General features: G+C 40.1%; 1 protein-coding gene across 1 annotated transcript in view; it reads right to left on the bottom strand.

Annotated features, from left to right (window-relative positions):
• Positions 1–3,632, bottom strand: part of LOC106570833 (titin) — a 57,309-nt gene extending 53,677 nt beyond the window's left edge. The window contains exon 1 of the mRNA XM_045695347.1: positions 3,482–3,632. The gene's annotated coding sequence lies outside the window, so the exon portion shown is untranslated. The remainder of the gene's footprint in view (positions 1–3,481) is intronic.
• Positions 3,633–12,895: the final 9,263 nt, after the last annotated feature.

Raw genomic sequence — 12,895 nt, 5'->3', positions numbered from 1 at the left:
GTTCAGACTTACCATATGAAGGTGTGTAACAGGCTTCGCAGGCGTTGTTCCCTTGCACATGCTGAATAAATAAATTCAAATAAATTCAACTGCTTAAAAACTTCCCACTTGCTGGCCAACAGATTTTCTTGTGGAGTTTTCATTCAATATGGTTTTCAGTATATTTATCTTTAGCCATTCCTTTAAATATGGTGTAACTTTAAGTTAGAATTTTCTCTACAGACTCAATAGAATATATGAAGAGAACAGGTTGAGAATATTAGGGACAAATGAAAGAAAGCCATCTTAATATATGCATATGAGTCTCTGTTTCAGCACCAACTTGTAGATTTAAAAAATACTCTGATCTTGTCGATTATTCACGGTTATGAAAGTATTTATGAGTCATAAACAACTGGTTTGGAGAGCCTTTATACACAACAACAACAACAAAAAAATGATGGTTTGATTAATTCTGAAAATGTCCACATTCCTTAATCCATGGTAATGTTGGAAGATTAGTGTACATAGAATTATAATAGGGAGAATAGTGTACAATAGTAGGCTATACCCTCATCTATTTCCTGCACTAACCATGGAACTGTGTGACAACACAACCAACTATTGCGCCATGCGTTGGGTTCAAACTGTTATGGTTTGGTCTGCGCTCTGCTCCATAACGATTCAATTAGCCTACATGTCTTTTTTATATTATCACCTGTTACTAATGATCCTCAGCAACAACCACATGACACACTATGCTCATGCTTAAGCTCAAGGTCAGAATATGCATAGAAAGAAAAGAGCATAAAAAAGGGAATTAAGTTCCATTTAAGCGAGCTTAACTCGGGTCGGAATCAGGCCCTATGTGTGTAATTCCATTGAAACCCAGATGTACTTCACTCCTCTCTCTCTACACACCCCCAGGACAGGGTGTTAGTAGTGAATACTGTACTGTCCTCCATTCCTCTCTCTCTCTCTCTCTCTCTACACACCCCCAGGACAGGGTGTTAGCAGTGAATAGTCCACTCCTCTCTCTCTCTCTCTCCCTACACAACCCCAGGACAGGGTGTTTTTAGTGAATACTAGAGTGATCTATCCTCCTTCCTTTATAAAAGACAGCCGCTTTCAACTGGAGCCTGATAGGACACAGGACACTGCTCCTTATGACCCACAACAACCAGGAGGATTAACCATTTCCTCAAGCTGAGAAGATCATTTTGATTCTCTGTGATCGGGAGTGGAGAGTGTTTTAATGCAGAGATCATCTATTTTGGGTCTAGTCATTCTTTCTCTTTTGTCTTGTATTCATTGTGTTTGACCATAATCTGTCTTTCCCCGGACCACTGTATACATCACATTTATGAGGTTACAGCACAGGCGGCTGGTGTCACCTTAATTCGGGGGTCCTGCACGCTCTGGGCATTACTGACTCAAATGAACGAAATTAGTTGAAAGATTTGACTCTTTTGACTGAATGAGTCGAATAGATCAGAGTCAGTAATAAGAGCCGAACTTCCCATCACTAGTACCCAAATAAAATATTAAGTCAATTTAGGAGAGAAAGTGATATCTTGAAGACAACATAACTAAAGTACCTAATAGTTGGGCAACGGGCTCTATATGTAGAAGTTGGCAACTGTTTGCATGTACCAATTGACAGCTATGTGCAGGATGTAGATAAAGGAGTAGTTCACTATTTTATAAGATAATGTTGATGGTTCCTCACCCTGAACATAGTCAATGGGCCAGGAGAAATTGTAATCCATGGTTCAGTTATCTTTAAACAGCCATTACAAACTTCTGCTAATTATAACCACCGCTAGCTAAAAATCAATGATAGTGATAGGGGCATGTGAACATGTTTTTTTTTTAAAATGATCAAATCACTTTTAAAGTAACATCAAACCAAATATGCAGTTGTTGTCAAGTGATTTTGCCCCCCTTCACGTCAATAGATTTTTAGCTAGCGGTGGCTAAAATCAGCTAAATTTGTAGTGAGGAAACAGCTAACATCATGTTGTAAAATAGTGAACTACCCCTTTAGCCATTGCCATTGCATAGGGTACAAACAGGGTGGAGGGGGGAATTGCACATGCAAGTTCAATGTAACAAGTACAGTGAAATGCAGATAACATTTGAAATACCCTCTTTGTCCCTATTTTTCCCCCTGCTTCACATAACATTTTACATTTATTGTGCATTTTGGGACATAACCTCATAACCTCAAAATAGGCTGCACATTTGAACTGCCGTCGAGCTAAATCCAAAAGTAGCCAAGTCAACATGAAAATCAAACCGAAGAGTATGCCTAGAATGTTACAAAATGTATCCAACGCAAAAAAAAAAAAACAGAACACCATAAAATGCTGACTGCGCAGTTATCACGCACACGTTTGCATAGGTGGCGCTCAGAAATATTTCAATCCTGTTCTTTCACGATATGAAGGCATAACATTTGCAGTGATTATTCACAACTTTCTCAATATACCAGCATTACTAGGCTACATACGTTTGGAACAAAGAGTTCAACAACACAGAATGGGGAAACCAAGAAAAAGAGAAATAAGAAAGAAAGGAGGGGGCTATTTTTTGCGAACACAAAGAGTGGGTGTGTACTCTACTCTGCCTTGTAGCCATGCTGCAAGACTAGAATCCAAGGATTGCAACCACGAGCCACCAAAACACACACACGCACATGCATACTACTCGAAAAATAAGTTATGAAATAATTATCCAAATAAAGCCAAGCAAAGACCATTGTGAAGCAAGTGGTCGGTCTACTTCGTTCGAACCTGTCAACCAGCTGATCACACAGAAATCAAGTAGTGCAAGTTGAAAGGCTTGTTGTATTTACTGTATTTCGCAAGACAATACATTCGATCTTTAAACTAATTCACAAGGAAAACATAGGTCTACTGCCCCATTAATAAACCAATACATTGGCAGAATATAGGCTTCATCTAAACATAACAATCTACGAATTTGCATTAAGCTTATGGAACCGACTTGGCGGGAGAGCGACATGCATTTTACCTTTGCTAGACCTGGGTTACGAAATGACCGTCGTTTTCTATAGCATTAACAACTGAACTCTATTACCTAAATACCCCCGTTCCGCACCCATTACATAACGTATTCTGCAACATACTTCCCATGGATTCGGGATGAAATCACGGTCTGATGGACATTTAACAAAGTCTACGTCCTGAGATTGGAACATTTTGTTCTCGACCTATTGAGGTCATATATTCTCTCTGCAAGTTGAGTAAAAAGCTTTGATCTAAGATAAATTCAGCTGTTTATACAACGTAGTGGGGGCTCCGTTTGTTTTGAAAAAGCTTTCTGGAGTGACTGGGTTCAAACAATCCCTAATCCAACCAGTGCGTCTGAGATGCTGATCAAACTTGCTCAATAAACGCACAATAAAAATACCGAATTATTCACCCATACAAAACGAGTGCGGCGCGTAAAAGAGCCGTAAAATAACAATATAACTCACGTTCGTTCTGTTGAAGAATGTTTTCTCCGCGAATAAGTATTTTATTTATTTAAATTCCGTACGTAAACATCAGTGATGGTATTATTATGTGTTGGGCCTACGTAAGTCTGTACATGGTTTAGCGCATGCTCGCCTCACATTGCCCGGTGCAGTTACCCATAATTGCGTGCCCAAGCGGCCAACTGGAGATGAGTGCGCACGCACAATCTCGTTACATAATCGACTTTGCCTGCAGTCAAAATACATTTTAAAACATTTAAATGACCCCAAAAGACAAGACTGTATCTTCTGTTTGATGAATTATCAGACTAATAGCCTATTGAATTAGAAAATATTGAAATAAAAAGATTTATATAGGCTGATAATGATACAACATATAAACTATTCCGCGAAATAGTTTGTAAATTGATACATCGTTAAACCTCTCTAGCCAATCAGCATCGCCTATTACTGGGCGATAGCCTGCATCTTTAGTGGAGAAATAAAAGTGTACATAGCAAGACATTTGAGTGACCTGAGTCTGAAGTTTTCGGGAAAGAGAAACAGGAGAGACAACACAACAGCGAAAAGGGGTATAAAAAAAGAAATGACAGGAAGAATTGATCAACACATGTTTCCATGACAGATGTTATTGGTGGAGTTTCTCTAAACCAGTTAAACAGTGTAGGGCGACAGGTAGCTAGTGGTTAAGAGCGTTGGGCCAGTAACCCGAAACGTCGCTGGTTCGAAGCTCTTGTAATCGCTCTGGATTAGAGCGTCTGCTAAATTACTAAAATGTAAATGAATGCAACTATAACTTCCTCTCAACACACATGTATTCTATTTAAATGGAATTCATCAACGATCAATCACACAAACTTCTCATTCTCTGTTTGAGAATATTTTCAATGTCATTATTCCTCCATCACCAAACTTTACAGTTGGCACTATGCATTGGGGCAGGTAGCGTTCTCCTGGTATCCACCAAAACCATATTTGTCCTTCAGACTGCCAGATGGTGAAACGTGAGTCATCACTCCAGAGATTTCAGGAAGCTCTCGACAAACAGTTCTTGTGCTGACGTTGCTCCCAGAGGCAGTTTGGAACTTGTTAGTGAGTGTTGCAACCGAGGTCAGACGATTTTTACGTGCTATGCGCTTCAGCACTCGGTGGTCCCGTTCTGTGAGCTTGTGTGGCCTACCATTTCGAGGCTGAGCCGTTGTTGCTCCTAGACATTTCCACTTCACAAGAACAGCACATACTGTTGACCGGGGCAGCTCTAGCAGGGCAGAAATGTGATGTACTGACTTGTAGGAAAGATGGCATCCTATGACAGTGCCACGTTGAAAGTCATTGGGCTCTTCAGTAAGGCCATTCTACTGCCAATGGTTGTCTATGGAGATTGCATGGCTGTGTGCTCGATTTTATACACCGGTCAGTAACAGGTGTGGCTGAAATAGCTGAATCCACTCATTTGAAGGGGTGTCCACATACTGCTGTATATGGTGTATCACATGACTACAACAGTATGTAATTGGTATACAAAGAACCATTGCATACCACTTCAACATAAACTAATACATTTGAGGGATGAGGGTTGCGAGGGAAATGGAACACCTCTCAAATTCATGGACAGCTCTCCAGATACAAGACTGTAAAGAATTTAAATAACCATTGAACAGATTCCCAAGTCCCAGACTGTAGCTTTAATAATTTGTAATGGTCTGTTAGTTTTTCTCTGTTTGTTCCCGTAGACTATATAAAAAAGGTTACCACAAGATGGCAGCACTGGCATGTAGCTGGCCCGTTTCAAATACAAGTTATTGGTTTGGAGGTGAAGAACAGTCAACAGCGCAGCTGCCTCACTGCCAACAGGTGGTGATGTCGATCCAACAGTTGAAAGGCTACAGAACGCTAACTCAGCACTGTCAGTCTCAGCTCGAGTCTCACTACGTTGTCTCCCTTCACCTTGTCCCCACAAAAGGAAACATATTCAGTGAACATAAACTTTGAAAATCACATCTCTCTGGTGTCCCATTACTTAAATCTTTAGTGTTGTGTGTGTGTGTGTGTGTGTGTGTGTGTGTGTGTGTGGAGACACAGACACAGAACGATATTCAATGGCATTCTGAAGAACCTTTTCTAATTCCTGGATTAAATTACCTGCATTTCATGGAATAACATTTGGGGACAAATACCTTTATGCCACAGTTTCCAAAATGTAGTTGACTAGGGCATAGCATAACATTTATTTTGTGAAAAACAAATAACTGAGAAAAAGATTGGATCCAACCGCCTCATGTTGGTACAGTAGACCTGTCCATAGCAACATCATTAGACCTGTCCATAACAACATCATTAGACCTATCCATAGCAACAGCATTAGACATGTCCATAGCAACATCATTAGACCTGTCCATAACATCATTAGACCTGTCCATAACAACATCATTAGACCTGTCCATTGCAACAGCATTAGACCTGTCCATAACATCATTAGACATGTCCATAGCAACATCATTAGACCTGTCCATAGCAACATCATTAGACCTGTCCATAGCAACATCATTAGACCTGTCCATAGCAACATCATTAGACCTGTCCATAGCAACATAATTAGACCTGTCCATAGCAACATAATTAGACCTGTCCATAGCAACAACATTAGACCTGTCCATAGCAACATCATTAGACCTGTCCATAACATCATTAGACCTGTCCATAGCAACATCATTAGACCTGTCCATAACATCATTAGACCTGTCCATAACATCATTAGACCTGTCCATAGCAACAGCATTAGACATGTCCATAGCAACAGCATTAGACCTGGCCATAGCAACATAATTAGAACTGTCCATAGCAACAGCATTAGACATGTCCATAGCAACAGAATTAGACCTGTCCATAGCAACATCATTAGACCTGTCTATAACAGCATCATTAGACCTGTCCATAGCAACAGCATTAGACCTGTCCATAGCAACAGCATTAGACCTGTCCATAGCAACAGAATTAGACCTGTCCATAGCAACAGCATTAGACCTGTCCATAGCAACAGCATTAGACCTGTCCATAGCAACAGCATTAGACCTGTCCATAGCAACAGCATTAGACCTGTCCATGGCAACAGCATTAGACCTGTCCATGGCAACATCATTAGACCTGTCCATAGCAACAGCATTAGACCTGTCCATGGCAACAGCATTAGACCTGTCCATGGCAACATCATTAGACCTGTCCATAGCAACATCATTAGACCTGTCTATAACAACATCATTAGACCTGTCCTTAACAACATCATTAGACCTGTCCATAGCAACATCATTAGACCTGTCTATAACAACATCATTAGACCTGTCCTTAACAACATCATTAGACCTGTCCATAGCAGCATCATTAGACCTGTCTATAACAACATCATTAGACATGTCCATAGCAACATCATTAGACCTGACAATAGCAACATCATTAGACCTGTCCATAGCAACAGCATTACACTTGTCCATAACAACATCATTAGACCTGTCCATAGCAACATCATTAGACCTGTCCATAGCAACATCATTAGACCTGTCCATAGCAACAGCATTACACCTGTCCATAGCAACATCATTAGACCTGTCTATAACAACATCATTAGACCTGTCTATAACAACATCATTAGACCTGTCTATAACAACATCATTAGACCTGTCCATAACAACATCATTAGACCTGTCCATAACAACATCATTAGACCTGTCTATAACAACATCATTAGACCTGTCCATAACAACATCATTAGACCTGTCCATAACAACATCATTAGACCTGTCCATAGCAACATCATTAGACCTGTCTATAACAACATCATTAGACCTGTCCATAGCAACATCATTAGACCTGTCCATAACAACATCATTAGACCTGTCCATAACAACATCATTAGACCTGTCTATAACAACATCATTAGACCCTATCTTAGCGTCATAACAACATCATTAGACCTGTCCATAACAACATCATTAGACCTGTCCATAACAACATCATTAGACCTGTCCTTAACAACATCATTAGACCTGTCCTAAACAACATCATTAGACCTGTCTATAACATCATTAGACCTGTCCATAGCAACATCATTAGACCTGTCTATAACAACATCATTAGACCTGTCCATAACAACATCATTAGACCTGTCCATAGCAACAGCATTACACCTGTCCATAACAACATCATTAGACCTGTCTATAACAACATCATTAGACCTGTCCATAGCAACAGCATTACACCTGTCCATAACAACATCATTAGACCTGTCTATAACAACATCATTAGACCTGTCCATAGCAACATCATTAGACCTGTCTATAACAACATCATTAGACCTGTCCATAACAACCTCATTAGACCTGTCCATAGCAACATCATTAGACCTGTCCATAACAACATCATTAGACCTGTCCATAGCAACATCATTAGACCTGTCCTTAACAACATCATTAGACCTGTCCATAACAACATCATTAGACCTGTCTATAACAACATCATTAGACCTGTCCATAGCAACATCATTAGACCTGTCCATAGCAACATCATTAGACCTGTCCATAACAACATCATTAGACCTGTCTATAACAACATCATTAGACCTGTCCATAACAACATCATTAGACCTGTCCATAACAACATCATTAGACCTGTCCATAGCAACATCATTAGACCTGTCCTTAACAACATCATTAGACCTGTCCATAACGGCAGTGGAGAGGGATTATCTACACCACCAGAGGGAGTTGGGATGACGGGTCATTTCTGGTCACATGTGGTTGTCATCATGTCATCAATGCTGAATATACTGTCAGGCTGCTGGGGTGGTTTGTATGTGTGTGTGTGTGTGTGTATGTGTGTGTGTGTGTGTGTGTGTGTGTGTGTGTGTGTGTGTGTGTGTGTGTGTGTGTGTGTGTGTGTGTGTGTGTGTGTGTGTGTGGTGCTGCTGACTGAGGCTGGAGGGGTAACTGGAGCTTTGCCTACCTCATGACACCCACACCATATGGCATATGGTATTCCCCTGTTAGGCTACTTTCTGTTAGGCTGCTGTCTGTCAGGCTACTTTCTGTTAGGCTACTGTCTGTTAGGCTACTGTCTGTCAGGCTACTTTCTGTTAGGCTACTTTCTGTTAGGCTACTGTCTGTTTTAACTTTCTGTTAGGCTACTGTCTGTCAGGCTACTTTCTGTCAAGCTACTTTCTGTCAGGCTACTGTCTGTCAGGCTACTTTCTGTTAGGCTACTGTCTGTTAGTCAACTGTCTGTCAGGCAACTGTCTGTCAGGCAACTGTCTGTCAGGCAACTGTCGGTCAGGCTACTGTCGGTCAGGCAACTGTCTGTTAGGCAACTTCCTTGACAGACAGACAGACAGACAGACAGACAGACAGACAGACAGACAGACAGACAGACAGACAGACAGACAGACAGACAGACAGACAGACAGACAGACAGTGTGGTGCTGCTGACTGAGGCTGGAGGGGTAACTGGAGCTTTGCCTACCTCATGACACCCACACCATATGGCATTCCCCTCTCAGGCTACTGTCTGTCAGGCTACTTTCTGTCAGGCTACTTTCTGTCAAGCTACTTTCTGTTAGGCTACTTTCTGTTAGGCTACTGTCTGTTAGTTAACTATCTGTTAGGCTACTGTCTGTCAAGCTACTTTCTGTTAGGCTACTTTCTGTTAGGCTACTGTCTGTCAAGCTACTTTCTGTTAGGCTACTGTCTGTCAGGCTACTGTCTGTTAGTTAACTATCTGTTAGGCTACTGTCTGTCAGGCTACTGTCTGTTAGTTAACTATCTGTCAGGCTACTGTCTGTTAGGCAACTGTCTGTTAGGCAACTTCCTTCTCAGACAGACAGACAGACAGACAGACAGACAGACAGACAGACAGACAGACAGACAGACAGACAGACAGACAGACAGACAGACAGACAGACAGACAGACACTGCTTTTGAATGGATCCCCCACATGAACATACTTAATTGGGTGATGAGTGAGGGAGAGCGATAGATAAAGAAAGAAAGAAAGAAAGAAAGAAAGAAAGAAAGAAAGAAAGAAAGAAAGAAAGAAAGAAAGAAAGAAAGAAAGAAAGAGAGACAGAGAGAGAGACAGAGAGAGTGTGCGTGTGTGGGGACAGGACACACAAGACTTACAATCAATTATTAAACTGAAACCCTGCCAGCCTGTTGAATAAATTAATAAAGTAAGTCAGCAGACAATATCCTGTAATTACCCACTAGACTGACTAAACAGAGAGACTTGGGATGCATCTCCAGTGGTACACTGTTCCGTATAATGCACTAAGTAGGGAAAAGTGTGCTCTTTGGGACGCAGATAATGATCAAAATGGAGACTATGACATTTTGCATCAACAATCGTTGCAGTGTGTTAGGGAGAGGAATACAAGGTGTTGGGTTACCTCGGCAGCTCCTCAACGGTGGTATCAAGATGAATGGAGATATTGCTTTGAAATAGTAATATATTGGCCCTCTTGAAACACAATGCCCCTACTCAAAGTGTGTTTACCAACCATGACATGAGTGAATGGGATCCTTTACTACCCTGGGCTTGTGGTGTGTTACCACAATCCAGACATTCCAGACCGTCCGGCGGCCTTTTTTGTGTTGGCTTTGCAAAGTTTTATCATAAAGAATGTCTCTCACTGGCCATCAGTGTGTCATGTTCATAATGCCACACTGCAGTAGTCTCAACACAAGTACAACACAGTGTAGATTTAAGCAATAAGGCACCTCGGGGGTTTGTGGTATATGGCCAATATACCACGGCTAAGGGCTGTTTTTAGGCAAGACGCAGTGCCTGGATATAGCCCTTAGCCATGGTATATTGGCCATATACCACAAACCCCCGAGGTGCCTAATTGCTATTATAAACTGGTTACCAATGTAATTAGAGTAGTAAAAATAAATGTTTTGTCATACCCGCGGTATACAGTCTGATATACCAAGGCTGTCAGCCAATCAGCATTCAGGGCTCGAACCACCTAGTTTATAATATAGTATAACACAGTGTAGACTATATAGTATAATACAGTGTAGACTATAGTATTACATAGTGTAAACTATATAGTAAAACACAGTGTAGACTATAGTATAATACAGTGTAGACTATATAGTATAATACAGTGTAGACTATATAGTATAATACAGTGTAGACTATAGTATTACATAGTGTAGACTATAGTATAATACAGTGTAGACTATATAGTAAAACACAGTGTAGACTATAGTATAACACAGTGTAGACTATATTGTATAATACAGTGTAGACTATATAGTATAATACAGTGTAGACTATATAGTATAATACAGTGTAGACTATAGTATTACATAGTGTAGACTATAGTATAATAGAGTGTAGACTATATAGTAAAACACAGTGTAGACTATAGTATAACACAGTGTAGACTATAGTATAATACAGTGTAGACTACATAGTATAACACAGTGTAGACTATAGTATAACACAGTGTAGACTATAGTATAATACAGTGTAGACTATATAGTATTACATAGTGTAGACTATAGTATAATACAGTGTAGACTATATAGTAAAACACAGTGGAGACTATATACAGTAGTATAACACAGTGTAGACTATAGTATAACACAGTGTAGACTATATAGTATAACACAGTGTAGACTATAGTATAACACAGTGTAGACTATATAGTATTACATAGTGTAGACTATAGTATAATACAGTGTAGACTATATAGTATAACACAGTGTAGACTATATAGTATAACACAGTGTAGACTATAGTAAAACACAGTGTAGACTATAGTATAACACAGTGTAGACTATATAGTATAACACAGTGTAGACTATAGTATAACACAGTGTAGACTATATAGTATTACATAGTGTAGACTATAGTATAATACAGTGTAGACTATATAGTATAACACAGTGTAGACTATATAGTATAACACAGTGTAGACTATAGTATAACACAGTGTAGACTATATAGTATTACATAGTGTAGACTATAGTATAACACAGTGTAGACTATATAGTATTACATAGTGTAGACTATAGTATAATACAGTGTAGACATTATAGTATAACACAGTGTAGACTATATAGTATAACACAGTGTAGACTATATAGTATAACACAGTGTAGACTATAGTATAACACAGTGTAGACTATATAGTATTACATAGTGTAGACTATAGTATAATACAGTGTAGACTATATAGTATAACACAGTGTAGACTATATAGTATAACACAGTGTAGACTATAGTATAACACAGTGTAGACTATATAGTATTACATAGTGTAGACTATAGTATAATACAGTGTAGACAATAGTATAACACAGTGTAGACTATATAGTATTACATAGTGTAGACTATAGTATAATACAGTGTAGACAATAGTATAACACAGTGTAGACTACAGTATAACACAGTGTAGACTAAAGTATAACACAGTGTAGACTATAACAGCGTCTTAATGAACACAGAGCCATCAGGATAAATTAGAGAGGCATTACTATAGCAAGCTGAGGCTGAGAGTAGACAAACACACACACACACACACACACACACACACACACACACACACACACACACACACACACACACACACACACACACACACACACACACACACACACACACACACACACACACACACACACACACACACACACCACACACCACACACCACACACCACACACTGAGAGAAGACAGATCCAGTCTCCTTCCCCTCAGTCTTAAAGAAGAGCAGCGTAAGGCCCTCTGAGTGGGGGAGTCTATTTAATGAGAGTATATTTAGATCTGGATATACACCCAGGCATTAATGCCAAAGACACTAAGACAGGTTATTGAGGCCAGACAGTGTGGGAAACCAGAAAAGAGGATAGCTTCTCTGTGGTTAGAGCTAGATCACACATGGGAAAGGGAATGAAGTTGCTGACTGGCTGCATGAGAACCAATCAGATGACAACTATTTTCTCCTGTACCTCCAACCCATGTGATCTAGCACTCTAACCCTTTCCTTTTCCATGGACATATGAACGGGGAAATGGACTAGCGAGGGGGGGGGGTCATAATTCATAATAGACGGGGACGGGAACAGGTGGGTCATAATCTTTTGGACTGTGTAGTTGAAATCCATTTGGGAAGATATGCTATCACTAACACACCTTCTGTCATATCCGGTATTGCTCCATTGAAAGCACAACATCTGTTTCTGATCTGGATAGTGCTGTGTTATGTTTATTTGGTGAGGTGTGTGTGTGTGTGTGTGTGTGTGTGTGTGTGTGTGTGTGTGTGTGTGTGTGTGTGTGTGGCTGGTTATATGGTTGATTGAGCACGATCCTTCCTGTGTCTGTGTCTGTGCTGCACCTTGAACCATCAAGTTAAGTACACCT

Source organism: Salmo salar, chromosome ssa15 (assembly GCF_905237065.1).
Source record: "Salmo salar chromosome ssa15, Ssal_v3.1, whole genome shotgun sequence".
Classification (NCBI taxonomy): Eukaryota; Metazoa; Chordata; class Actinopteri; order Salmoniformes; family Salmonidae; genus Salmo; species Salmo salar.
Note: the sequence above shows the minus strand (reverse complement) of the source record. Positions and strands in the feature narration are given on the sequence as shown.